This window comes from Molossus molossus, unplaced genomic scaffold (assembly GCF_014108415.1).
Source record: "Molossus molossus isolate mMolMol1 unplaced genomic scaffold, mMolMol1.p scaffold_m16_p_4, whole genome shotgun sequence".
NCBI classification, from domain to species: domain Eukaryota; kingdom Metazoa; phylum Chordata; class Mammalia; order Chiroptera; family Molossidae; genus Molossus; species Molossus molossus.
Window position 1 is genome coordinate 65604281 of NW_023425377.1, and position 27573 is coordinate 65631853.

Here is a 27573-nt window from a genome sequence, read left to right on the forward strand (position 1 = left end):
CTAATCTTAATGCATCAATATTTGCTCATTAATTGCAAAAGTCTATAGAAAGAGAGGAGAAATTAAAAGTCAAATAACAGAAACCTAGTGCATACAAATGGAAACCTAGAGGAAATGGGTGATTTCCTAGTAAAATTGCACATTGACAAATCAACTCTAAAGTAAAGAAAATATAGACCAGTTAGCCACCCACAGACCTCTTCTTCCTACTGGTTCTCCTCTTATTGTTCTGGGGTTTCCCTCTCCTACATGACCAGGAGAAAATTCTGACACGTTCTAACTTAAATTACAGCCTAGAGAATGAGAAAAGTAGGACTGTTGGTCTGTTAGTGACTGCAGGCCAGCTAACAAAAGACTGCTCACATTTCTGTGGATGTTGGAACTTCAGATTCATTTCCAGGTGACTATTTGAGCAGATGTTTTTTTAATCCTCACCTGAGGATATGCTTATTGATCGGAGAGAGAGAAAGAGAAACATTGATGTGAAAGAGAACATCAACTGGTTGCCTTCCATACATGCCTGACCAGGGATCAAACCTGCAACCTAGGCACATGCCCTAAATAAGAATTGAACTCACAGCCTTTCAGTGTATGGGACAACACTCCAAGCAATTGAGGCACACCGGCCAGAACTCCGCAGGTGATTTTAGCCAGGCACCGTTGAACTCCAAGTACTTCCACTTGTTCACACATGGGCTTTCCAGACTGCTGCCCACAGCCAATCTATAGGAGCATATGTTTCTTCATGCTGGCCCCAGGTCACCTTCTCCCACCCCTTACCTAGAGCTAAGGTAAATCCTTTCAGAATACCTCTTTCTTTCCCCTTCCCCCTACTTTACGTATAAAAATGCTTACAGCCCTGGCCCATTAGGCTCAGCAGTTAGAGCATCAGCCTGCGGTCCAGGGAGTCCCGGGTTTGGTTCCCACTAAGAGCATGTACCTCGGTTGCCGTTTGTCCCCAGCCCCAGTTGGGGTCATGTGGGTGGTGACCACTCGATGTGTCTGTCTCACATCAATGCTTCTCTCTCTCTGCCTCCTGCTCTATCTGAAGATAAATGCACAAATGTTCTCAGGTGAGGATAAAATAAAATAAAATAATAAAAATGCTTACAAAACTCTGGGATGATGGACATGTGTTTTCTACCCAGCCATACTGCTGGTGGCTTAGACTCCATGCCCCAAGACTGGTCTTAATTTTAGCTCACATTTTGGCTCAGTAAAATCATACTTACCAGAATACTTTCAGTCGTGGAAGTTAAACTTTTTATTTGTTTGTTTAACACAGGACAGGGAAGGAACAAGAACAGAGCTGTTTGGCAGCTCCCCTGAAATCTGACCCCACCCAGTATCTTCATCTCCCTCAGCCATGCCAAGCCCAGTAAGGACACCATGCAAAGAGAGTCTTAAGGATTATATATTCTGATGTGTCAGCTAGGACATTTTTATTGCAAGAAACTGGACACACTGAAGTAAAATAAATTAATAATTTTAAAGATATTTTTATTGATTTTTAGAGAGAAAGAAAGGGAGAGGGAGATAAAGAAACATCAATGTAAGAGCAAAACATCAATCAGCTGCCTCCTGCACACCCCCTACTGGGGATCAAGCTCGCAACCCAGCCGTGTGCCCCGACCAGGAATCAAACCAATGACCTTTCAGTGAATGGGATGATGCCCAACCAATTAAGTCATACCTGCTGGGGCAAATTAATAATTTTTTAATGGCAGCGGCATTAAATGCAAGAGGCAAGGACTAACATTCTCCCAGTGGGACCTAGTGCCTTTGGTTGGCCCCATTCACAGACAGTCTCTCTCACTGCATCCAGGGCTTCCAACAACTCCAGACCAATACTGACTCATTATCCATTCTACTGAGGAAAGTTTCTCCTTCCCTTGAGCTTCACGAAAAGCCACAGCTTTAAATGCCTGTGGCCTGGCTTAGGTCACATTCTCATCCTTGAACCCATCAGAGCACCCAGAGGATGGAACATGGGATTGGCTAGACATGGGGTAAGCCCTCTGGAACCATTTGGACTGGAAGCAGGTGAGATGAGTTCCCAAAGAAAAGATGAGGTGCTAGACGTGGTTGTGAGAACAGATGGTGGGTCCCACTGCATAGCTACAGAATCGGAAGCCCTCAGAAGCAAGAGGTCACTTAGGGTCAGGAGCTGCAGCCACCCATTGAGTTTTCTTGCTGTCCTCTCACAAAGGCAAGAAGCTCTTCCACTTACTGAAAAAGCAACGTTGCTGTTGGTGATAATCTCAAAGCTCCTGCCTTGAGCATCAGGTACTCGCATTTCAGAGATTGACCCAGAACTGCCCATGTGCCCTTAGAGGCACACAGACCTCATTTGTGTCCCTGGGAGGTGGGAGCCCAGGAGTCATGCCTGCCCCCTGGCCACATTAATCAGTCATTCCCAGAAAACAAACTGGCTCTTTTTCCTGTCTTTTCTCTCTCCTTTACAAAGAGCTGAGACAAATGCTAGGGTGGTAAGGAAATTCTTGCTCACTGAAGCAGTGGGAGGCTCAAGAATTATTCTACAACGTGGAATCCACAATGGACTGGCTTTCCAGAGGCCAAAGGTGTGCAGCCATGGACAAACGTAGCTCTCTGAGACCATGTGGCCTCAGTGTGAAATTGCCCTTTGGAGACACAGTTGCTCACATATCTTTGATTCTCAATGAGTATGAATGTCAAAGGTTTGTTACAACTGGAAGGCCAAAGGATTGCTGGGCCATGGTCTGATGTATGATTGTTCTGGCCAGGGCCACAGTCAACCTTTGCAGGGTTATTACCTAGCTTGGCAAGGTAAAAGGCTGTGAAGGAGGAGGCACTTGTCTCAATCACACAAATGTTGGAAATTCAAACATCCCAAGGGGCTATCTATGCTGCCAGGCAGTTGTTCAATTGCTGAGCACACGGTCAGCTCAGTGATTGACCATGGGGGTTAACAGAGCCCAGGCTGGCCTGAGCTGGAGGGCCGCAGATGCTTGCCTAGATGCTTGGAGGCCAAGGTCTGTCCTGTCTGAGACCTGATTGTTTACTGCTGCCCACTGAGATAGAATGAAGGATCCAACTAGTCCCAGGAGGGTCTCACCAGCCCTTAGGAAAGCTGTACCTGGGAGCTGGCAGGTTGCTAAACCCAATCATTTCTAAATCCACACATGTCTACTGGATAAAACCGGACACATAGACCAATGGAACAGAATCAAATGCCCAGAAATAAACCCTTACATGTACAGTTAAATAATATTTTAAAAGAAAGCCATAGGACACAATTTCAGTGGTGTTGCTATGGCTGTGAAAGTACCTTCGACTTTGAAATCCTATGAGTTCTGAGGGGCTGTTTCTGCTCCTTGCTCAGGCCCACAATACTGAAATAAACCTGTCCTCTGAGGAAGGGGGAGGTTCTAGACTTTCACCCTTCTCTCAATAAGCTGATGATGCTGAAAGATTTCCAGGAGGAATGAGGGAGGCTATACCTCATTAAAATTAGCATAGAGCCCTGGCCGATTTGGCTCAGCGGTTAGAGCGTCAGCCTGTGGTCCAGAGAGACCCGGGTTCAGTTCCCACTAAGGGCACGTACCTCGGTTGCAGTTTGTCCACAGCCCTGGTTGGTTGTGTGGGTGGCAGCCATTCAATGTGTCCCTTTCACATCGATGTTTCTCTCTCTCTCTCTCTCTCTCTCCCCCCTCCTCCCTCCCACTCTATCTGAACAAAAAATGGAAAAATGTCCTCGGGTGAGGATTAAAAAAAAAGAAAAAAATTAGCATAGAAACTGAAAGAACCAAACCACAACTCACAGGGCATACAAGAAACAGGATTTTAATAATGTTCAAATCTAGCATTTACTATTTACAACAAATGTCTCAGGACATTCTCTTACACAGCAGTTTCTTCATTCACTCAGGAATGGGACCCCCAAGGTGCCACATCTGACTGACAGGGTAGAAGGTGATAGGTATCAACTAAAAAATAATATCAACTAGGTGTTTTATCACCAGAAAGGATTTACTCAGGGGAAAGAAAGGGTTGCAGCTCAGTTTATGCAGACATGGAAGCCACGTGTACAGTTTGGCCTGCGTGCTGAAATGGAGGAAGTTAAAGGAAAAGGATTGGAACCATAGAGCTTTATTATAAAATTAGAGTTCTTCCTGTGGGGTTCTAAGTGTGCAGGATTCTCGAGATTACATAGAGTACAAGAACTTCCATAAATTCTACCTCCCCCACAGACCCTCCCTACTGACTGTGTTTGCTTCAAGTTCCAGTTAATTTTTATCACAGGAGAGTTTGCTTCTTCGTTTACATGAGGCTTCTGAAGTCCACTCCGGATGAATCCATCAGTCCCCCAGACACTCTCACAAGCCACCTAGGGCACATGTTCTGCCAACGAGGCATCCACGTGAGAATCCTGACTATGACTGACTAGCAATGACTGCTATAGGGGCACAGTGGGGAGTCACAGAGTATACAATATTTGTCTCTGGGACAGCAATTTGGATCCAAGGCCAAGAAGACCTTTCTTCACCTGGCCTGTGGGAATCCCCTGCAGAACCCATCCCTGGGGCAAGCAAGCTACCCTCTCTTTGGAGATGTGGTAAAGACATAAGGAGCAGCAGGGGCCTAGCTTCCTGAGAACAGGGTGGCTGGTTTAGGGAAGAAAGGTATCCCACCCACCCTACTCATAGCCTAGAAGCAGCTAAGTGCCAGCACAATGGACTAGTATGGAAGCCAGAGACCAGCTAAATCTGCCCTTCAGCACCCCCTCCTGAAACAGCCTACCACGTTACGCCATGACCAAAGCCTTTTGCCCCTCAAACTGCTCCCCACCTGCCTGTAGACCAAACAAATCCCTGTTCCTGTTAATCTAGACAAGATAGACTGGAATTTTACAGAGAAATGCTAAATGACAAACTATCAAAGTCACATCCTGCTCAGTTCCCCTGTCCTTTCCACCTTCCTCTTTCCAGACCCCCAGCCTCCACTCTACCTTGATGAGATGTTCTCTGCTCAGTGAGTTGTCTGCACTACAGTTTTTTGTTTGTTTTTGTTAATCCTCATCCTAGGATATTTTTCCATTGCATTTTAGATAGAGAGGGAGGGAGAGAGAGACACACATGGATGTGAGAGAGACACATCAATTGATTGCCTCCTACGTGGGGCTAGATAACGAACCTACAACCTAGGTACATGCCCTTGACCAGGAATCGAACCCGTGCCTCTTTGGTCTGTGGGCCAACGCACTAACCACTAAGCTAAACTGGCCAGGGTTACGCAGGTTTTTAAATGTCCGAGAGCACTTCCTGAGTGAAGGGGAAAGTAGGAAAGAGATGTTTAAGAATAATGTACGGAGAAGGGATTAAGTGCAAATTCTTTTTACTTGAGAACCCAAAAGATTCAAACTGCCTGGATGAGGACGTCTGTGCGGTTCCTCTGAGCACAAAGGTGTCTGTGGGAGGGGGGCAGGAACTCTCATGTTGGTCCTCTGGGCCTCCTCCATTCACTTTTCTCTTGAGCACCTCTGTTTTGACCAGTTTGAGTTTCAACTGGACATAAAGTTCTGTTACTATAAAGTAAACAATTGAAAATCAGTTTTGCTCAATCCAGTATCTGACATTTAAGGAAACTAATTCCCAAAGCAGAACTCATGGTCTAGGACACAGGGAGGCTTAGAGACCAGTCCTGTGCCCAGGGTTGGCTGCTTCCCGGGAGGTCCCAGCTGCTGAGGGGCAGTGGCAGACATATGAGAGGTCACTCACCACCTTGGTCCTCCTATGGAGAGAGGCCTACCCACCTGGAAATGTTCCCCCATGGTGTCTTCAGTCAGTGAACTCGGGCGTTCTGCAGAGCACAGAAGATGTCGTGCAGAGAGGTTCCTGGAGATTTGGCAGTCCTGCAGAAGAAAAGAGGTGAGCTGTCCAATGAGGAGCTCTGTTTGCTCTAACTTCAGTCCCCCTCAGTTTACATCTCCCCTCCTGGGTGGGACAGATACTCAGGGAGCTGAGGGAGGACACACTGAGGACCCAAAGAGGGAGGATTTTAGCTCAACCCAATGAAGGAACTATGGAGGAAGTGAGCCTCCCACATATGGGACCTGAGAGTCAAGGTCAGCTTTCCCATGGCATGGGGGCCTAGGGACTCTTCAGGGACTCAGGCTACAGACTTCAATCCTGAGAGCTGATACAGGAGAATAGGGATTTTTCAAGGCTCAGAATAGGAACTCTACTGGGCCTCCCACAGCATACCTTGGCCACATTGATCCAGTATTCTACCACCCTGGCCCTGGCCTAGGCCATCATGTTCACATTCCCAAGGAAGGTGGTGATGACGCAGTTGACCACACTATTGAACTGGGTGATAGTGGCATGAACAGTGGGCACCAGGTGCTCATTGCCAGGCTTTTTCCTCTGGGAACATACTGAGCCCGGGGCAGGGGCGGGGGGGACCACCTTGAACAGCTTGAACAGCTCCTGGGGAGAAAGAAGTATGTCACTCAACCCTGCCACACCCCAGCTCAGTGTCCACAGTCCCCTGGAATCTTAGACAGGTGTCACTGGCCAAAACTGGAGCTCAGGAAGCTGAGAGTATGGTGTGAGCCTTGTGGGAATCACTGGGTAATGTTCTCTGTCTTCAGAGGGGACAAAGCACAGGATGACTCAGGACTCAATAATGGCAAGAAAGGGAAAGGGGCATTTTTACACAGCCCATCCTCACTAACTCCAAGCTCCAGGAGGCAGCTCAAATCTGCTCATCACAAGTGGCATCTTCCACTACCCTGAGCACTTCTCTGGTCTGACTCATTCAGATGTACATTCCCCTATGGCAGCTATTACCACGGGCTTAGTTTGTTCAGAGGCTGCCGAGTTTCCTGGGTAGATGGGTTGGTGACTCATCTGGATGCACACAGTGAGCTCCCCTCCCCCACCAAAAGGGCCAGGACCCACCTAGTTTTCTGTCTGATCTGCCTCATTTAATCTGGACAGCTACTCTGTGTAGCAGGTCCTGTTAGTGTCCACCTCTACTATCGACAGATGGACAGTGAAGGCTTAAGAGTTGAGAAAGTTTCCCAGGTCACACAATAGGTAAGTGATGGAGCTGGCATTTGAACCTGGATCACAGGAGTCCCTATCAGGGAAAGGCAGGTCAGGGCAGTTGATAGCAGAGGAAGGCCTGCCCTACCTCCTTCCCCACCCCCAACCCCAAGAGCCCCATTGCTCGCCACATCCATCACAGTCGACTACTCTGCCACCAGCCTTGGAGAAAACTCCAAGAAGTTGGCTTCTCCTCCCTCAGCAGGTTCTTGGTGGTCACAACCCAAGGGTAGTCAGGTTCTGGGGCTAGAGCTGGTACTGTTGTTAGTGGTACAACTAAAGATGGAATTTGCTCTAGACTAGAGTTAGTGGTCCAGATGGCTCCAGCTCTGGAGTTGGCCCTGGGGCTAAAGCTGAGGTTGGTGCTCACTCCAACTCTGAAGGGGTTGATAGAGGTGATACTGGCTCTGGCTGTAGCACTAGCACAGGTGGTAGAAACAGAGCTGAACCTGGCTCTAGCCTACAGCTGGCTCTTTCTCTGGCAATTGCAAATCAAAACATTGTGATTGCATTGTACAACCTGACATCAACTTGGTAAAAGAATTTTTTAAATTGATTTTTAGAGAGATAGGAAGGGAGAGAGAGAGAGACCAGGAATCAAACTGGCAACCTTTTGGTGCATGGGCCACTGTCCAACCAACTGAGCCACACCAGTTGGGTGGCAAAAATTATAAAGAATGAGAAATCCCCAGGCCAGGCTGGATGCAAGGAAGCAGCCATTATCAGAAACTGCTATTTGCAACGTCACGAATTTAGCCTCTTTGATCTGGAATCTGGCTGTGGCTATTAAAATTTTACATATGCATATAACTTCCACCAGCAGTCCCATTCCTGGGCATCTATCTCCAGGAGGTTAGTATACTCTTGTATACTATTCCTGTGTTGACTTTGTAACCTCTAGAACTTCAGAACATGCCTATATTTGGGTTGATGGTTATTAAGGAATTAAGGATGAGTTCATTGGAATGGGTCTTAATCCAGTATGACCAGCATCCTTAGAAGACAAGGAGAGGACACATGGAAGCACAGAGGGAAGTCCATGTGAACACAGATAGAAGAGGGCCACCCACAAGCCAAGGAGAAAATTCTTAGGAGTAACCAACCCTCCCAATACCCTCATCTCAAATCTCTAACCTTTGGAATTGTGAGAAAATAATTATCTGCTGTTAACACCACCCAATCTGATACAGTTATGGCAGCCCAAACAAAGTAACACACTCCATTAGGACATACTTTTGGGTTCCCAGCAGCACTATTAAAATGGCAACAAAATTTAATTATGTCAAGGTCTAACAGCACTGAAACTCTGCACCGCTGTGGCAAATGGCCTCCCTTATGGAATATTATGAATACAAATGAAGCCACAGCTCCTGACCTGACAGGTCATAGTGATATGTTCTGTGAGAGGACAAGTTGCAGAGAAACATATAGAATAGCTTAATCCCATCCTCTCCCTTTCTGTGTATACAACATCCAATAGTATGATGACATGTAAGGACTTGGAGAATGTTCATAAGGACAGTCAAGCTGACTGCTACACAGGATACCTGGGGTACTTAGTTAAAACAATAAAAACAGCAAAATGCAAAGATGCTCATAGTCTGATGTGAAGTGAGAACATTTTTTCCCTAATATTCCTACAAATACAGGGTGTCCCCCATAAATGTATACACATTTTAACAGAGGATAACTCAGTTAGATCTCACTTCTTTTCAGGTTTAAATGGTTTGAAATAATGGGTTAAGCCAGACTAAACTTTGAACAAAGAAAACTTATCCACTAGACTTTTTACGGGGATACATAAAAGACAAGTTTACAGTACAAAACTGGCAACAGTTGAAGAACTGAGGGCAGCTATTGAAAGAGAACATGCACAAATACTGAAAGAAATGATTCTTGATGTTTGCTATTCCATTGCTTTGCATTATCAGTAGTGTCTGGACCAGAAAGGACATCAGTTTGAAAACAAGTGCTGACAAAACAATTAAACAATATCTGTAGATTCTATTACATTTTTAAAATAAAATGTATGTTAATAAACACTGACTTTATAATTATTCAAAGTGTGTATACATTTGGGGGGGACACCCTATATGTGAAGAGTGTCTATCTACTCTCCCATGTAGCTGGTGAGAGAAGTGGAGGTCCAGGTTCCTTTGGGAGTGGAGCTGTGGGACACTCCTTGGGAAAGCCCTAGGGGAGTCCCCAGATTTGAATCTGGATTCTGGGCCTTCCCTCGTCATCTTGTGATCCTGGATGTGGAGCTCCCTCGGCATCAGCTGGCTGAAGGGTATTATGGGAAAACCAATAACTGTAAAGAACCTGGCAGGAGACAAAGCAGCTTAGTAATATGAGCCTGTTCATATCTGAACTGCTCAGGAAAGTCCCAATTTCAAACATATTCTTTTTTTAAATATGTTTTTATTGATTTTTTAGAGAGAGAGAGAAAGGGAGAAAGAGATAGAAACATCGATGTGAGAGAGAAACATTGATTGGCTGCCTCCTGCACCCCCCGCCCCCACTGGGGATCAAGCCCGCAACCAAGGCATGTGCCCTGACCAGGAATGGAACTGGGACCTCTCAGTGCATGGGACAATGCTCAATCCAATAAGCCACACCGGCCAGGCTCAAACATATTCTTAAACTTGTAATCTTGCATCCCAAGTTTTATTCATTCAGTAGTATGTGACAGGTCTTCATTGCCAGGTACTAGCTAGTGAACTCTGCTCTCAGATAGCCGAGCAATAATTACAATATCATGCAGAGCAGAGAACGTTTATAGGCAAATGTCAAGTAATTAAAACCATAATCTCTCCCACAATAATCACATCCATTTACTATTCTGACCTGATGCTCTTTTAGGATATAGAGCATTTTAGCAAAGTTCTCCAGGGGGAACTAGCCTCAGTGCTCTAAAGATAGTAGACAGTGTGGACCCAACCTTGACTGTGCTGTACAGATCTCCCACTTTAAAAGACTTCTGCTGAGATCTTCTGCTCATCACGTTCATCAAATCTCCCAGGGTTTCATTGACATTTCCAAGATCTTAAGAGCAGACCACTTGTTACCCAAAGATTCCTATCATAAAGAAGAGGCAACATGAGTCACAAATACCTCTAATACATTACATCTAAGGTCAAAAGATATTTTACAAAGAAAGATGTTTATAGATAGATGGAGGGAGAGGGGAAGGGACGGAGATAGACACAGATGAGGGTTGGACACATAATTTTACATGTATGTATGTGTCATAAGGAACATCTTCCTGTCAGTGGATCACCTCATATGTGGTACTTTCTGTGGATTTTCATTGTCTTCCAAGCAAAATCAAAGTAGAAAAGCAAATAAACATTCCATTAAGAAATTCTCTAAAGTTATAAAACATTCTGAAGAAGGTTAACTACTAAAGAAACCTTGGAGAAAGTGTATTGTCATGAATAGCCACGCACTGCCCTCTGATGGCCAAATGAGAAATGGCACCAGTGCTGCAGGACTCTGTTCTGTCTGCACTAGAAGCCAACATCAAACTGAGACATCTTCCCAGGCTTGCAGTTAGACCAAAATATATTTCATAAGATTTACTATCTGGGGAGTAAATCTGGGGAGTAATTCACTGGGGAGTGAATTACAGTGGAAATCATTATCTTGGCATTTTTCACTGTGAAAAAAATAGACTAAATCCCAAATACAATATTTTCAGGGAGTACTATAGAACACCTGAGTCAGGCCCTAGGTTCCAGGACAGAAAATAGGAAAAGTATTGGGAATAATTTTTCTACATCACAGTTTTATGTGTCTGGTTTTATTTTTAGAAATTATTATATAAAACCAAAGGATACCCTGCTCGATTTGGCCCACGGACCAAGAGACCCAAGTTCAGTTCCCACTAAGGGCACCTTCCTCGGTTGCAGTTTGTCCCCGGCCCCGGTTGGGGTCGTGTGGGTGGTGACCAGTTGATGTGTCTCTCTCTCACATCGATGTTTCGCTCTCTCTCTTCCCCCTTTCTCCCTCCCACTCTATCTGAAGATAAATGCAAAAATGTCCTCAGGTGGAACATTGGTGGTATAGTGGTCAGCATAGCTGCCTTCCAAAAATGTCCTCAGGTGAGGATTAAAAAAAACCCAAAGGATATTTGTGATATCCTTGTGGTTATATGAATAAAACATTTTTTAAATTAAAACTCAACACATTTGTATAATTTCATCTAAATTTATATAGATTTTTTAATGGGATAATCCTATATTCCTCGTCACATTTTCACTTAATATAAGCAAGTATCTTCTCCCTTTAAATATTTGGAAAACACGATCAAGCCTCCTTATATCTTGTCCATAAATGACCTGTTTCTATCGTTGTTGCTGCCTACTTCCTCCAGTAACTATATCTTATTTATCTCTGAAAATGGAGTTCACTTGCAGTCATCTCAAGGCAGTCTCCAAATCTAGAATTATTCACTCAAATTCCAGAGCACTTTCACTTTATTGTTTTCTCCCAAGATGGAGGCACTTTGTACTATATCCTATCTCCTCCTTCAGGTGTGGAGCTTCTTCCAGGCCAATATGCTATTAATCAAATCTCAGTCCAGCCCTTGGTAAAGCACTTGGTGTATGGTAAATGTTCAACAGACATTTGAAAAACCCTATCTGAATGACTAACTCACTGCTGCAGAGAACTTTAGCTGTCCATCAAAATGCATTCTCCCTTGGATCACAATAGCATGAAACTAGAAACCAATTACAACAAAAACATGCAAAGACATTTGAACACATGAAAGCTAAATAGCATGTTATTAAAAAATGAATGTGTTACCAAGGAGATCAAGGTAGAAATTAAAACCTTCTTGGAAACCAATGAAAATGAACACACAACAACACAAAATCTATGGGACACAGTGAAAGCATCCTGAGAGAAAAGTTCATAGCACTACAGGCCTACCTCAAGAAACAAGAACAATTTCTAATTGACTATCTAACCTCACAACTTAAAGAACTAGAAAGCAAACAAAAAGAAAACCCCAGAGCAAGTAGAAGGAAGGAAATAGTCAAGATCAGAGCAGAAATAAATGACATAGAGACCAAAAAAAAACAATTCAAAGAGTGGGTTCTATTCAAAGAAGATCTAATACCCATTCTCCTCAAACTATTCCAAAAAAATCCAAGAGGACAGAACACTTCCAAACTCATTTTATGAGGCCAGCATAATCCTAATTCCAAAACCAGATAAAGACACTACAAAGAAAGAAAACTATAGGCCAATATCTCTGATAAACACAGATGCCAAAATTCTTAACAAAATATTAGCAAATCAAATCTATCAATATATCAAAAAAATTATTCATCATGACCAAGTGGGATTCATCCCAGGGATGCAAGGCTAGTACAATATTCGCAAATCAATAAATGTAATACACCACATACACAAAATTAAAGATAAAACCCATATAATACACACTGAAAAAGTATTCAACAAAATCCAGCACCCAGTTCTGATAAAAATGTGGGAATAGAGGGATCCTATCTCAATATAATAAAGGCCATATATGAAAAAACCTACAGCCAACATCTTACTCAATGGGAAAAAACTACAAGCATTTCCCTTAAGAACAGGATCAAGATAGGGATGCCCACTTTCGCCACTTTTATTTAACATAGTACTGGAAGTCTTAGCCACAGCAATCAGACATGAATAAAAAATAAAAGGGATCAAAATTGGAAAGGAGAAAGTGAAACTATCATTATTTGCAGATGACATGATATTGTACATAAAAAACCCTAAAGACTCCATCAAAAATCTACTAGACTTAATAAATGAATTTGGCAAAGTAGCAGAATACAAAATTAACATAAAAAAATTGACAGCATTCTTTTTTTTTATTCTCACCCGAGGACATTTTTGCATTCAGCTCCAGATAGAGCGGTAGAGAGAGAGGAAAGAAGAGAGAGAGAGAAACCTCAATATGAGAGAGACACATCGAGTGGCTGCCACCCACATGACCCCAACCAGGACTGGGGACAAACTGCAACTGAAGTACGTGTTCCTAGGGAACCAAACTTGGAATTCTCCAGTTGGCTCTAATCACTGAGCCAAACCGTTTGGTCAAGGCTCAATGGCATTCTTTTACATTAATAATGAACTCACAGAAAGAGAAACTAGAAAAACAATCCCATTTACCATTGCGGCAAAAAAATTAAGATACCTAGGAATAAACTTAACCAAAGAAGTAAAGGACCTATTTGCAGAAAACTACAGGACAAAGAAATAGAGGAAGATATAAAAAAGTGGAAGCTCATACCTTGTTCATGGATTGGAAGAATTAACATCATTAAAATGTCCATACTACCCAAAGCAATCTATAAATTCAATGCAATCCCCATTAAAATACCAATAACATATTTCACAGAACTAAAACGAATACTTCAAAAGTTCACATGGAACCAGAAAAGACCACGAATAGCCACAGCAATCTTGAAAAAGAAGCACAAAGTAGGTGGGATCGCAATACTGGATATCAGGTTATACTACAAAGCCACTGTAATCAAAACAGCCTGGTACTGGCACAAGAACAGGCATATAGATCAATGGAACAGAACAGAGAACCCGGGTATTGACCCAAGACATTATGCTCAATTAATATTTGACAAAGGTGGCAAGAGCATACAATGGAGTAAAGACAGCCTCTTTAATAAATGGTGTTGGGAAAATTGGACAGCTACATGCAAAAAAAATGAAACTAGACCATCAACTTACACCATACACAAGAATAAACTCAAAATGGATAAAATACTTAACTGTGAATCATGAATCCATAAAAATCCTAGAAGAAAACGTAGGCAACAAAATTTCAGACATCATACACAGCAGAATTTTCATTGATACATCACCTAAGGCAACAGAAAGAATAAAATGAACACATGGGACTACATCAAACTAAAAAGCTTCTGCACAGCAAAAGAAACAACCATTAAAATGGAAAGGGAACCCACCGTATGAGAAGCATAATTGCCAATGATGCATCAGATAAGGGGTTAATTTCCAAAATATATAGAGTACTCATACAACTCAACAAAAGGAAGACAAAGAATCTAATTAAGAAATGGGCAGAGATGCCCTGGCCAGTTTGGCTCAGCGGTTAGAGCGTCGGCCTGCGGTCCAGAGAGACCCGGGTTCAGTTCCCGCTAAGGGCACGTACCTCGGTTGCAGTTTGTTCCCGGCCCTGGTTGGTCGTGCGGGTGGCAACCACTCGATGTGTACCTTCACATCGACGTTTCTCTCTCTCTCTCTTCCTCTCTCTCCCTCCCGCTCTGTCTGAACAAAAAAATGCAAAAAAAATGTCCTCGGGTGAGGATAAAAAAAAAAAAAAAAGAAATGGGCAGAGGACCTAAAGAGACACCTCTCCAAGCAGGACGTACAAATGACCAAGAGACATATGGAGAAATGCTCGATGTCACTAATCATCAGAAAATTAAAACAACTATGAGGTATCACCTCACACGTGCCAGAATGGCTGCCATCAACAAATCATCAAACAACAAGTGCTGGCAAGGGAGTAGAGAAAAGGGGACTCTAGTACACTGCTGGTGGGAATGCAGACTGGTGCACCCACTATGGAAAACATTATGCTGTTTCCTCAAAAAACTAGAAATTGATCTGCCATTTGACCTAGTGATACCACTTCTTGGAATATATCCTAAGAAGCCTGAAACACCAATCAGAAAGAACATATGCACCCCTATATTCATAGCAACACTATTTACAATTGCTAAGATCTGGAAACAGCCCAAGTGTCCATCAATAGATGAGTGGATAAAAAAGCTGTGATACATATATATACAATGGAATACTGTGCAGCTGTAATAAAGAAAGATCTCTTATCCTTTGAGACGACACAGAGGGACCTCAAGAGTATTATGCTAAGCAAAATAAGCCAATCAGAGAAAGACAAATATCATACGATCTCACTTATTTGTGAAATATAATGACCAAGGTGGGCTGATGAACAAAATAGACCCAAAGATATAGAAAGGAATATGGTTCAGACTGACAAACCTCAGATGTGGGGGGCAGGGAGGATGGATGAGATAAACCAAAGAACTTATATGCATGTATGCATAACCAATGGACATAGACAGTAATGCTGGGGGGGGGGGGGAGTGGGATGGGGAGGAGGGTGTCTGGGGTGGGAGGAGAAATGTCTGTAACAAAAATAAATTAATAAAAATTGAAAAACAACAAAATAAATGGATAGTAAATGTAAATTCAATGTCAGGATGTAAAACCAAAAAAAAAAAATGTATTCTCCCTTCTTAGGGTCCACAGCTGGATTGCATCTTCCAGCCTCCCTGTGGTCCTATGACCATGTCGTTGCTAGTAGAAGAGAAAAAAGACTGACATTGTAGACTTGGCCCATGAAATCCTTCCCACGTGCATTTCTTCACGTTCTCCCCATTTCTGCTGATGGATGTAGATGGGGATGAGGTCCTAGGGTTAGAAAAGGCACATAATAAAGAATTCTGGGTTTCTAAATGAGTGCAGTCTCTCCAACCGGAATACCCACCCAACACTGTTATTTAAAATAATATATAGTGATACAGAGATCTACTGGTCTTGCAGCCACCAGGACAAGCCTCGCAAGCCGAGTTCACAGCCATGCGGGAGCAGTACTTGCGAGGTGGGGAGGGATTCATCGTCTGCTACTCCGTCACCGACCGCCAGTCATTCCAGGAGGATGCCAAGTTTAAAGAGCTCATTTTTCAGGTCTGTCACATCTATGAAATTCCCCTGGTGCTGGTGGGTAACAAAATTGACCTGGAACAGTTCCACCAGGTCTCTACAGAAGAAGGCTTGGGTCTGGCCCGAGAATATGACTGTACTTTATTTGAGACCTCGGCAGCCCTCAAATTCTGCACTGATGATGCCTTTCATGGGTTAGTGAGGGAAATCCACAGAGTCTGTGCCATCCTTGACAGAAAAGAAACTAAAGAGGAAAGAAGTTAAAAGGCTCATTGAAGAAGAGAGAAAATATGACATGCTAGCCTTACTTCTAACTCCTTACTCTCTCCCCTTCTGAATTTTATCAGCTGGACAATTTCAGATGTTGCATTCTTTCTTTCTGTTTCTCCCTCTCTCGTATCTGCCTGTAGGTAAAAGCAAGATCTGTGTAACTGTACCTCTTGAGATAGTTTTGTTTTGCCCTTAGCAGTTGGGTGAGTTTTGTCATCAGCCAGATATGCTGTTTAGTTTTTATAATATATGACTAAATAAAATTGACATTCCAATTAAAAATAAATAAATAGTGATATGCTGTTGAAATGGGGGAAGTTATTTGGTAATTCAGCATAAGCTAACATGCCCACAAAAATTTAATCACAGGAATCACTTAAATAAGCATCAATATCTTAAATAATCAGTCACTTAAATAAGTAAAATAAAAGAATTTAGCCTTGCTAGTGTTACACTCCATTGTAACCCTATTATTGTAACCTAGTGATTTTACCTCAAAAACTTTAATCATTCCATATATTTTTATTCTGGGGGTAGAGTATTGAATCATAATTGTACCATTATTTTCAAATGTTTGTGGGAGAGTATTTTCCAGAGAAAACTTCGATACTTTAATTCCTTAATCCTACTTGAAAATATAGCACAGTACACTAATTGTAGTTATTCCATGTTTTTTTTAATTTAAAGTGTTTTGATTAGGATCAATTCTGTTTTAAATATACATGGCAATATTTTATGTCTACATCATAATTTACTGACAGTTGATTCTGTCTCTGTAAGTTTTTTTTTTTAATCCTCACCCAGGGATACTTTTCATTTACAGAGTGGGAGGCAGGGAGGGAGGAAGAGAGAGAGAGACAGAGAAACATTGATGTGTGAGAGAGACATCAATTGGTTGCCTCCCGCATGACCCTGACCAGGGCCTGGGACTGAACCACAACTCAGGTATGAGCCCTTGACTAAAATCGAACCCATGACTCTTTGGTCTGCAGACCAATGCTCTAACTGCTGAGCAAAACCAGCCAGAGCACTGTAAGATTCTTTAGTGATCATAATTGTACCTAGTCTACTCACCTGAGTCAAAAAATATATATATCAAAAATTTTCAAAGTTTTTTTAATTAATTTATTTTTGCTACAGATATTTCTCCTTATTCCCCAATTGACACCCTCCTCCCATTCCTACCCCACCCCCCAGTGTTGTTGTCTATGTCCATTGGTTATGTTTATATGCATAAGATCTTTGGTTTATCTCTTCCCTCCTCCCTCTTCTGAGGTTTGTCAGTCTGAACCCTACTTCTATGTCTCAGGGTCTGTTTTGTTCATCAGCTTACTTTGTTCATTATATTCCACAAATAAGTAAGATCATGTGATACTTGTCTTTCTCCGACTGGTTATTTCGCTTAGCATAATACTCTCAAGGTCCCTCCATGTCGTCTCAAAGGATAAGAGATCTTTCTTTCTTACAGCTGCATAGTATTCCATTGTATACATTTGCACCACAGCTTTTTTATCTACTCATCTATTGATGGACACCTGGGCTGTTTCCAGATCTTAGCTATTGTAAATAGTGCTGCTATGAACATAGTGGTACATACATATGTTCTTTCTGACTGGTGTTTCAGGCTTCTTAGGATATATTCCAATAAGTGGTATCACGGGGTAAAATGGCAGATCAATTTTTAATTTTTTGAGGAAACAGCATAGTGTTTTCCATAGTGGCTGCACCAGTCTGCATTCCCACCAACAGTGTACTAGAGTCCCCTTTTCCCCACACTCTCGTCAGCACTTGTGTGATGATTTGTTGATGGCAGCCATTCTGATAAGTGTGAGGTGATACCTCATTGTTGTTTTAATTTGCATCTCTCTGATGATTAGTGACATTGAGCATTTTTTCATGTCTCTTGACCAGTTGAATGTCCTGTTTGGAGAGGTGTCTATTTAGGTCCTCTACCCATTTTTTAACTGAATTCTAGTTCATCATTTGAGGACTCTGTGTCCTTGTTAATTTTTTGTCTAGAAGATCTATCCAATTGTGTTAGTGAGGTGTTAAAGTCACCCACTATGATTGTATTGCTATTGATCTCTTCCTTGAAGTCTTCCAGTTTTTAAATATGTTTTGGTGCTCCTATATTTGGTGCATATATGTTTACCAGGGTTATATACTCTTGTTGGACTGATCCCTTTAATATTATGTAGGGACCTTCTTTGTCTCTTATTATGGCCCTCGTTTTGAAGTCTATCTCATCAGATATGAGTATTGCTACACCAGTTTTTTTTCCATTTGCCTGGAAATTTTTTTCCATCCCTTTACTTTCATCCTGTGTGAGTCTTTTGTCATGAGATGGGTCTCTTGAAGACAGCATATATATGGGTCATGTTTTCTTATCCAATCAGCTACCCTATGTCTTTTAATTGGAGTATTTAAGACATTTACATTTAAGGTTATTTTTTTTTCCCCCTTTTTTATTTATTTATTTATTTTTATTTTATTTATTTATTTTAATCTTTATTGTTGGATGTAAAATGTATTACAGATGTTCCATTTTTCCCCCATTGACCCCCTCCTCCCCACTCCCGCCCCCCTCCCACCTTTTCCCACACTATTGTCTGTGTCCATTGGTTATGCATATAAGTTCTTTGGTTTATTTATTCCCATCCCCCAACCCCTTTCCCTTTGAGGTTTGTCAGTCTAGCAATGAATTTGTACTTCTTAATCCCTTCACCTTTTTCACCCATTCCCCCAACCCCCCCCTCCCAACTGACAACCAACAAAATGTTCTCTGTATCTATGAGAATGTTTCTGTTCTACCTGTTCATTTTGTTTGTAGATTCCATTGTCGATAGATATGTATTCATTGCCATTTTGTTTGTTCATATATTTTATCTTTTTCTTCAAAAAGACCCTTCATCATTTCATATAATAATGGTTTGGTGGTGATGAACTCCTTTAACTTTTTCTCGTCTGGGAAAGTTTTTATATGGCCATCGATTCTAAATGACAGCTTTGCAGGATAGAGTAATCTTGGTTGTAGGTTCTTGCTTTTCATCACTCTGAATATTTCTTGCCACTCCCTTCTGGCCTGCAAAGTTTCTTTTGAGAAATCAGCTGACAGCCTAATGGGAACTCCCATGTAGGTAACTAGCTGCCTTTCTCTTGCTGCTTTTAAGAGTCTCTCTTTGTCTTGAACCTTTTGCATTTTGATGATGATGTGTCTTGGTGTGGGTCTCTTGGGGTTCATCTTGTTTGGGACTCTCTGTGCTTCCTGGACTTGTATGTCTGTTTCCTTCACCAAGTTAGGAAAGTTTTCTGCCATTATTGTTTCAAACAGGTTTTCGATTTCTTGTTCTTGCTCTTCTCCTTCTGGCACCCTCAAGATGCGAATGTTGGCATGCTTGAAGTTGTCCCAGAGGCTCCTTACACTATCCTCATTTTCTTGGATTCTTTTTTCTTTTTGCTGTTCTGATTGGGCATTTTTTGCTTCCTTATATTCCAAATCGATGGTTTGCTCCTTGGATTTATGTACTCTATTATTGAAGCTGTGTAAATTATTCTTTATTTCAGTTAATGCCTCCTTCAATTCTAACTGTGTATCCATGATTTCTGACTGGTCCTTTTTTATGCTCTTGAGGCCCTCCCTAAGTTCACTGAGGTTCTCACTAAGTTCATTGAGCATCCTTATAAGCAGTATTTTGAACTCAGTATCTGTTAGGTTGCTTATCTCCATTTCGCTTAGTTCTTTTATTGGGGTTTTGTTCTGTTCTTTCGTTTGGGACCTGTTTCTTTGTCTCCTCATTTTGGCTGCCTCCCTGTGTTTGTTTCAGTGTATTACTTAATGAGAGGTATGGGGCTCGCTGAGACCAGATGCTGCTCGTTTGAAAGAACTTAGGAAAAACCTGAAGCAGGATCTAAGACAGGCCAATCCTATGGTTAAGCAAGTGGCAACAGCTTGGGTGGGCCTGAAAGTTGGGTGGGGCAGGGCCTCAGGGAGTCTCCAGGGCGGGGCTACCAGTGTGAGCCAGGGTGCTGGAGTCCCAGATATGGCTTCTGTCTGCCACCCCAGTGAAGGGCTCACCAAAGGAACAAAGGCCTCTTACAGCACCTTTGTCCCGGAGAAAGCCCCCTCTCCAGCCCTCGCTCCAGTGCCAAACAGCTCAGTTCTTCCCTGTATGACTCTGGTGCCCCTCGAGCTGCCTCCCCTCCAAGCTTAGAGGGAGAGAGTCCAATAAGTTTACACACAGGCCCTTTAGGGAGCTGCCTGGGGCTCCAGCCGCTTCAGCCTCCCTGAGCCTCAGTTGCCGCTGGTTTTTCCAGCCAGAAGTTATGGGGACTTCTCTTCCTGGCACTGAGCAGGGCACCTGGTGTGGGACGGGGACCCCTTAATCCTCAGGAAGGACCTTCCCAGCCGAGGTATCCTCCTGATTTTTATCTGCCACACTTGGGTGTGGGACCAGCCCGCCGCCGCCCCTCATGCCTCCACCCCTCCTACCTGTCTTGATGTGGCTGCTGCTTTAATTCCGTAGTTGTAGGACTTCCATTCAGCTTGATTTCAGGCGGTTTTGAATGATGGTTGTTCTGTAGTTTAGTTGTAACTTTGATGTGGTTGTGGGAGGACGCAATACCGCGTTTACCTACTCCGCCATCTTGACCGGAAGTCTTTAAGGTTATTATTGATAGATACTTATGAGTTGCCATTTTTATTTTGTGCCTGTGTTCTTCTCTCTCTCTCTATTTCTTCTTCTTCTTACAACAGTCCCTTTAGTATTTTTTGCAGTGCTGGTTTGGTGGTAGTAAATTCCTTTAGTTTTCTTTGTCTGTGAAGCTCTTTATTTCATCTTCCATTTTGAATGATAGCCTTGCTGGATAGCATAGTCTTGGATTCAGACTCTTGCCTTTCATTGCTTTGTATACTTCATGCCACTCCCTTTGGGCCTGCAGTGTTGCTATTGAGAAATCAGCTGACAGTCTAATGGGAACTCCCTTGTAGGTAACTTTCTGTCTCTCTCTTGCTTCCTTTAAGACTCTTTCTTTGTTTTTAATGTTTGCCATTTTAATTATGATGTGTTTAGCTGTGGGTCTTTGGGGGTTCATCTTGCTTGTAACTCTGTGTTTCCTGGACTTGTGTAACTTTTCCTTCACCATATTAGGGAAGTTTTCTGTCACCATTTCTTCAAATAGGTTCACTATTCTTTTCTCTGAGTCTTCTCCTTCTGGTACCCCTATGATGCAAATGTTGTTACATTTCATATTGTCCCAAAGCTCCCTTAAACAGTCCTCCGGCTTTTTAATTTTTTTTTCCCATTTGCTGCTCTGTTTTGCCTGTTTTGTTTTGTTTTTTTACCTTGTCTTCTAAATCGCTGATTCAGTCTTCAACTTTTTCTAATCTACTATTGAATCCTTCTAAGGTATTTTTCATATCAGTTATGTCATTCTTTATTTCCACTTGATTTTTATTCATAGCTTCTAACTCTTTTTTTATGCTGATGTAGTTCCCAGTGAGCTCTTTATAATTTTCATTAAGTTGCTTGTAGTTCTCACTAAATTGTTTGAGCACCTTTAAAATCATTGCTTTGAATTCTTTATCTGACAAATTGCTGTCTTCCATTTCCTGTAGTTCCTTTTGTGGTGATTCCTCCTTTTCTTTCATTTGGGTGTTGTTTCTTTGTCTCACCATTTGAGCAGTCAGGTAGTTCCAGAACCAGTGAGGGATGTTGGGGTGTGTAGGCAGGTCGGTGTGTTATCAAATAAGGCTGCTGTGCCTCCTAAACTGTTCTGATGCATGGCACCTCTTCCCTGCTATGGGTCTTGGAGGACTGACAACTGGCAGCTGGTATTGGTCTGTCATGGAAGGTTCTTCTGGGATACATGGGTCTAGCTGGTGCACTGCTGGGGTGCGCTTCTGCCTGGTGGGGCTCAGCTCCTGATCAGTCACTGCTGATGCTACTGGGGGCAAGTGTCAGCTCCCGGTTTGTGCCTGTTACTGCTGCTGCTGTTGCCAGGAGTGCTCTCAGCTCCCAATCCTCTGCTGCTGTTGGGGGCTAAGGATGCTCAGTTCCTGGGACTTTCCTGTTGCTGGGGTAGGGGCTCCACTCCAAATCCGCTGCTGCAGTTGTCAGGGGCAGGTCTTGGCTGCCTGAGCCTTGCTGCTGCTTGGGCTGGGGCCTGCTCCTGATCAGCCTCTGTTGATGTTGCTGGGGATGGGTTTCAGCTGCTGATCTGTGCTGCTGCTGCCTGGGGATGGATGTCCACTACTGAGCCTCTGCTACTGGTGTGTGTCTTGGCTCCTGAGCCTCAGTTGCTGTTGGAGATGGGGCTCCACACCCACCCAGTCTCTACTGCTGTGGGGGAAGGTGCTGGGCTCACAAGCTGGTGCCGCTGCTGCTAGTGGTGGTGCTCAGCTCTCATCAGGCTGCTGCTGTTAAGGGTGCTGCTCTGCTCCCATGCTGGTGCTACTGCTGCTGCTGTGGGGGATGATGCTCAGCTCTCAGCCAGTTGCTGCTTCCACAAGCAGGTACCTTGACAGTGCTGTGCATTGACACAGTGGGGTCCACTGGTCCAATGGTGCAAGGCACACTGGTGGACTCAAGTCACTTAGCCCTAGCCACTCCCCACTGCCTCCTCCCAGAGAAAACCAGTAGATCTTCCAAAATGGCAAGGCCTTCCAGCCACACAGGGAGAAGTGTCCTGACAAGTCGCTTACTACAGTAGTTGGGTAGTCCCCCATCCACAGTACCAGAACCCTCTGCCTCACATTTCTGCATTGCTCTGTGGTTGCACATCCACTCACACTCTCTCACACTTGCTCACACTCTCATACACTCACCCTCATTCTGGTCCTGCCTGCTGCCATCCTATCCACAACTTCTTCATATTTTGAGTCTCCAGAGTCTCTTGGTTCTAATGAAGCCCTCAAAGTTTTTTTATTCAGTCAGTGATACAATATTCCATGTCTAGTTTTAATCGGTGTAAGTTATTCTTACTGATAACATTTACCATGAGGGTCCAAGTGTCCTTAAGGTCAAAATGCTAGTGTCCACAGTAAGTGTAATTATTTGATTGACAGAGATTCAGTTTTGACCCAGCTTTTGGAACATGCTGCTTGCCTAAAAGGCTCCACCATCCTTCTCTTCTGCCGAGCTACTTAGGGAACAGAAGAGAATTTTTTCAGAGCTGCTTACAAAGTATAGGCAGATGAAAGCTACAGAGTGGTTTCACACATTCTGGTTAGGAATTAAAAGCAGCTCTCCAGAGAGAGAAAAATGGTAGCAGATTGAATGGAAGCTACACTGACCTCCTTCCAGGACCAAACTGGAATTACAACTAATATTTATTTTATTATTTATTTTTTTTAATCCTCACCCGAGGATATTTTTACATTTATCTTCAGACAGAGCGGGAGGGAGAAAGAGAAACATTGGTGTGAGATAGACACACAGATTGGCTGCCACCCACACGACCCCAACTGGGGCTAGGGATGAAATGCAACCGAGGTAGGTCCCCTTGGCTGAAATCGAACCCAGGACCCCTTGGTCCACAGGCCAATGCTCTAACTGCTGAGCCAAACTGGCCAGGGCACAACTAATATTTCGAAAAATCAGCTGGAATAACCAACTAAAGACCAGCTGGAGAGAACCCTTATAATCAAGGATGTAAAAAGGAGCCCACATTGAGTCCGGTAGGAATTGCAGAGGTGCAAGAGAACTGGCTGGGCTCCCACAGGCAATAGCTGAAGTTTCCGAAGGACATCTCAGCTGCAGGGGGTTCCCCCTAAGTCTCATGTCTAAACTCCAAACTGGGTATCCCAGCCCAGAGTGATGGAACTGGGAAAGGTGCTCACATAACACCTTGGCTGTGGAAAGCACCAGAGGTTCTGTCTGGCAATGAGAGATGGCTGGAAACACAGGCACCATCTTGAAAGGCCAGCACACTAAATCATCTACAGCTACTCACCTTGGGCTCCAGCAGAGGGAGAGCTGAATAGACTAGAGCTGCATGAGGATTCAGGGCTCTGGGGGTGAGCTGGGAAGGCAGACACCAAGAGCCCTATGCTGAGTCATTCCTCCAAGCTGCAGAAGCCATAGTTCCTAGGCAGAGTGTTCCTATCAAAGCAGCTTTAGCCCGGGGTGGGAGGTGGGGGGATTTACATAGATTGTGAAATGATTACCACATGTTTTTGGCCTCCATAATCTTATATAGATACAATAAATAGAGAAAGAAAAAAATGTTTTCCTTGTGATGAGAACTCAGAATTTACTGTCCTAATTAAAAGTTTCATATATATGTCATACAGCAATGTTAACTATAGTCATCATGCTATTAGAGTCCTAGTACGTATTTACCATATAACTGGTCATTTATACATTTCGACCACCTTTCTCCGTTCCCTCTACCCCTATCATCCCTAAGGATTTCTTTTTTAAGTTGGCCTGCCATAAAATCATATTTTCAAAGTCTGGGAAAAGAAAAATATCCTTCTCTAATTTGGAACTGCACTGAACATTAAAATGGAAAAAACAATTACAGTAATGCAGAAATATACATGTTGTTTCTTCAAAATTCTTTTAAGATCTTTGAAGAGGCCATAAGGAGCCCAACAAGGAAGAATTGATTTCCACTAAGTTTTCGGTGTTTGAAGAAAACTCATACAGAAAAAAAACAAACAAACTGATTTTTAAAATAAGTCTGTTTCAGAATTCAAAATATCATCAGAGAAGGAAAAATTAAATAAGACATTCTCCATTTTTTTGTTTTTAGAGAGAGAGGTAGAAACATCAATGAGATATATGGATCGGCTGCCTCCTGCATGCCCCCCACTGGTGATTGAGCCCGAAACCTGGGCATGTGTCCCAACTGGGAATCGAACTGGGACCTCTCTGTCCATGGAACGACACTCAATAAACTGAACCACACTGTTCAGGCCATTCTCCGTTTCTTTCCTACATACGTAACTATTTGAAATGCAACTTTGATTTCACAACTTCAAATTGCCTCTATGCTTTAAAACCATTGTCCCTGAGATTTCTTTTTTTTCCTTTTTTTCTTTTTATTTTTTTTTATCATCACCAGAGGACATCTTTCCATTTTTTGTTCAGATAGAGTTGGGGGTGGGGGAGAAACATCAATGTGAAAGGGACACATCGAGTGGTTGCCACCCACACGACCCAACCAGGGCCGGGGACAAACTGCAACCGAGGTACGCGCCCTTAGCGGGAACCAAACCCGGGTCTCTCTGGACCACAGGCCAATACTCTAACTGCTGAGCCAAACCGGCCAGGGCCCTGAGATTTCTTTTATACTGTGTAATGATGGGACAGAAATAAACTTCATCATTATTTTATTAAATATAGAATACTATCCAAGTCTTATTGCATTCAAGTTCTTCTTTTACAAAGTCTTACATTTATGTATCTTAAGAATATGTGCCCTGGCCAGCTGTTCAGTGGTTAGAGCATCAGCCCACAGACCAGAGAGTCCCGGGTTTGGTTTCTGCTAAGGACATGTACCTCAGTTGCAGTTTGTCCCCAGCTTCGGTTGGGGTCACGTGGGTGGCAACCATTCAATGTGTCTCTCTCCCATCAATATTTCTGTCTCTCTCTTCCTCCCTCTCTCCTTCCTGCTCTATCTGAAGATAAATGCAAAAATGTCCTCGGGTGAGGATAAAAATTTTTTTTAAAGAATATGCTACCATATAGCCTAGAAATTTAAATATCCAACAAAAAGCTTAAAAAGTACTTCAAATAAACTGCTGTATGAGAGGACACAAAGAAACACTATAAAAATAGTTATTTTTTTCTCCCATGTATTGTTTAATTAAGCCTACTATAAATACTACTAATTGTCCCTGTTAAGTAGTTCTATTGTGCTTTTTTTAAATTGAAAGGCAGTTTTGATATTTTAATATGTTTTTATTGATTTTTAGAGAGAAAGGAAGGGAGAGATAGAAACATCGATATGAGAAACATCAACCAGCTGCTTCCTGCATGCCACCTACTGAAGGTCGAGCCTGAAACCCAGGTATGTGCCCTGACCAGGCATTGAACCTGGACCTCTCAGTCCACTGGACGATGCTCAATCCACTGAGCCACACAACCCTGGCTATTGTGCTTCTGTTCAAATAATAGCATTTATGTAACAAGAAAGTAAGTAAAACAAAATAATGTAGCATTTCAAATAAACATCAATTTTTCATATTTTTATATTAAAGTAGTAATGAAAGGGGCGGGAGAGAATAATAGAGAACTAATCAAAGTGACATACTAGCCATAGTTATAAGAAATATTAATCATCCTTTGCAATGTTAATCATAGTTACTTTGTTCTAATTAAAGAAAAGTCCACTCTGATCTGGCTGGGAGATGAGCACCTCAGGAGCTTACCTCAGAAATGTTGTCCATTCTCCTAATCTGAGAACAAGGACTACCTGACATCATGGAAGGATTAAAAACCTGATTATCTATCTGAACACTGGACCCTGGACCTGTGACTGTGACACACTGGCGACCAGCCCCACAGCCCCTGGCACATTCCTTCCTCCTTTGCCCGAAATCTTTTACAATCCACCCCCCACCCTCAACATTCCTCTCCCATTGCCTGTAACCAATTTACCCATTTATTTTTTATTTTTGCCCAACTGCTCTTTCTCATGTAGTCATTGTTTCTCTAACCTTTAAAAGCTGACAAGTGGAGGTGGGGCAGAGCAGATTTTATGGGATGACCCACTGCTCTCTCATACTGCCGGCAATATTAGAATAAGTGCTCATATACGATTCAACCTTATCTGTGCTTAATTGGCTCAAGTATTGACAGGCGGCCGGACCCATTAGTTGTCCAGTTTCATATTTTGGTGAATCTCCCAGTACTGAGAGCGGGACCCCACAGGCTGCCTGGGACTAGGGGTTCCTGAGACCAAAAAACAGGACTCTCACCATTTGCCTGTTAGAGTCCTGCGTTCAGCTCCAGCAATCCCGGTCATCTCTTTCAAGTTGAATTGAGCATCCTGTAACTGTAGCTCTGCAACCCCATAGTTCTGTAATTCTGTAATGAGAGTTGTCTGTTGTCTGTTGCCTCCCATCTGGTATGAGCCTGATCAGCTCCTGGTTGCAAGTGATCTCCCATGGTCCTTGCCTGGTCTCCAAACCCAAGCCTGATCAGCTTAGGGTTGAGACATTGCTATGTATGATACAGGGCATTATCTCTGGTTCCTGGTCTTTGAACCTGAACCTGACCAGCTTAGAGTTGAGGCACTTGCTGTGTGGCACAGGGCATTCTGTCTGGTATTCTGTCTGGCTGTATAAGCAAAAGGGCACAATAAGCCATAAAGTTTTCAACTGTCATGCACACTTGTAAATATTGTATATTAGGGTGGTTTTGGGTTTTGTCTTGTATAATCTTGATTAATTGGTTTAAAGATGGGGGCATATCGCCCTGGCCGGTTTGGCTCAGCGGTTGGAGCATCCGCCTGCGGTCTAGAGAGACCCGGGTTC

The 27573-nt window shown here is 43.0% G+C and overlaps 1 long non-coding RNA gene across 4 annotated transcripts; it reads right to left on the reverse strand.

Annotated features, from left to right (window-relative positions):
• On the reverse strand, positions 1-27281 carry LOC118615552. Of its 4 annotated transcripts, XR_004956454.1 has the most exons (5): positions 27016-27281; positions 10033-10169; positions 6246-6470; positions 5795-5893; positions 5434-5566 (listed from the first exon to the last, which is right to left on the reverse strand). It is a non-coding gene; the product is annotated as an uncharacterized LOC118615552 (long non-coding RNA). The 4 variants fall into 4 exon arrangements; XR_004956452.1 differs by lacking the exons at positions 5434-5566; positions 6246-6470 and adding an exon at positions 1-42; XR_004956451.1 differs by lacking the exon at positions 6246-6470.
• Between the last annotated feature and the right edge of the window lie 292 nt (positions 27282-27573).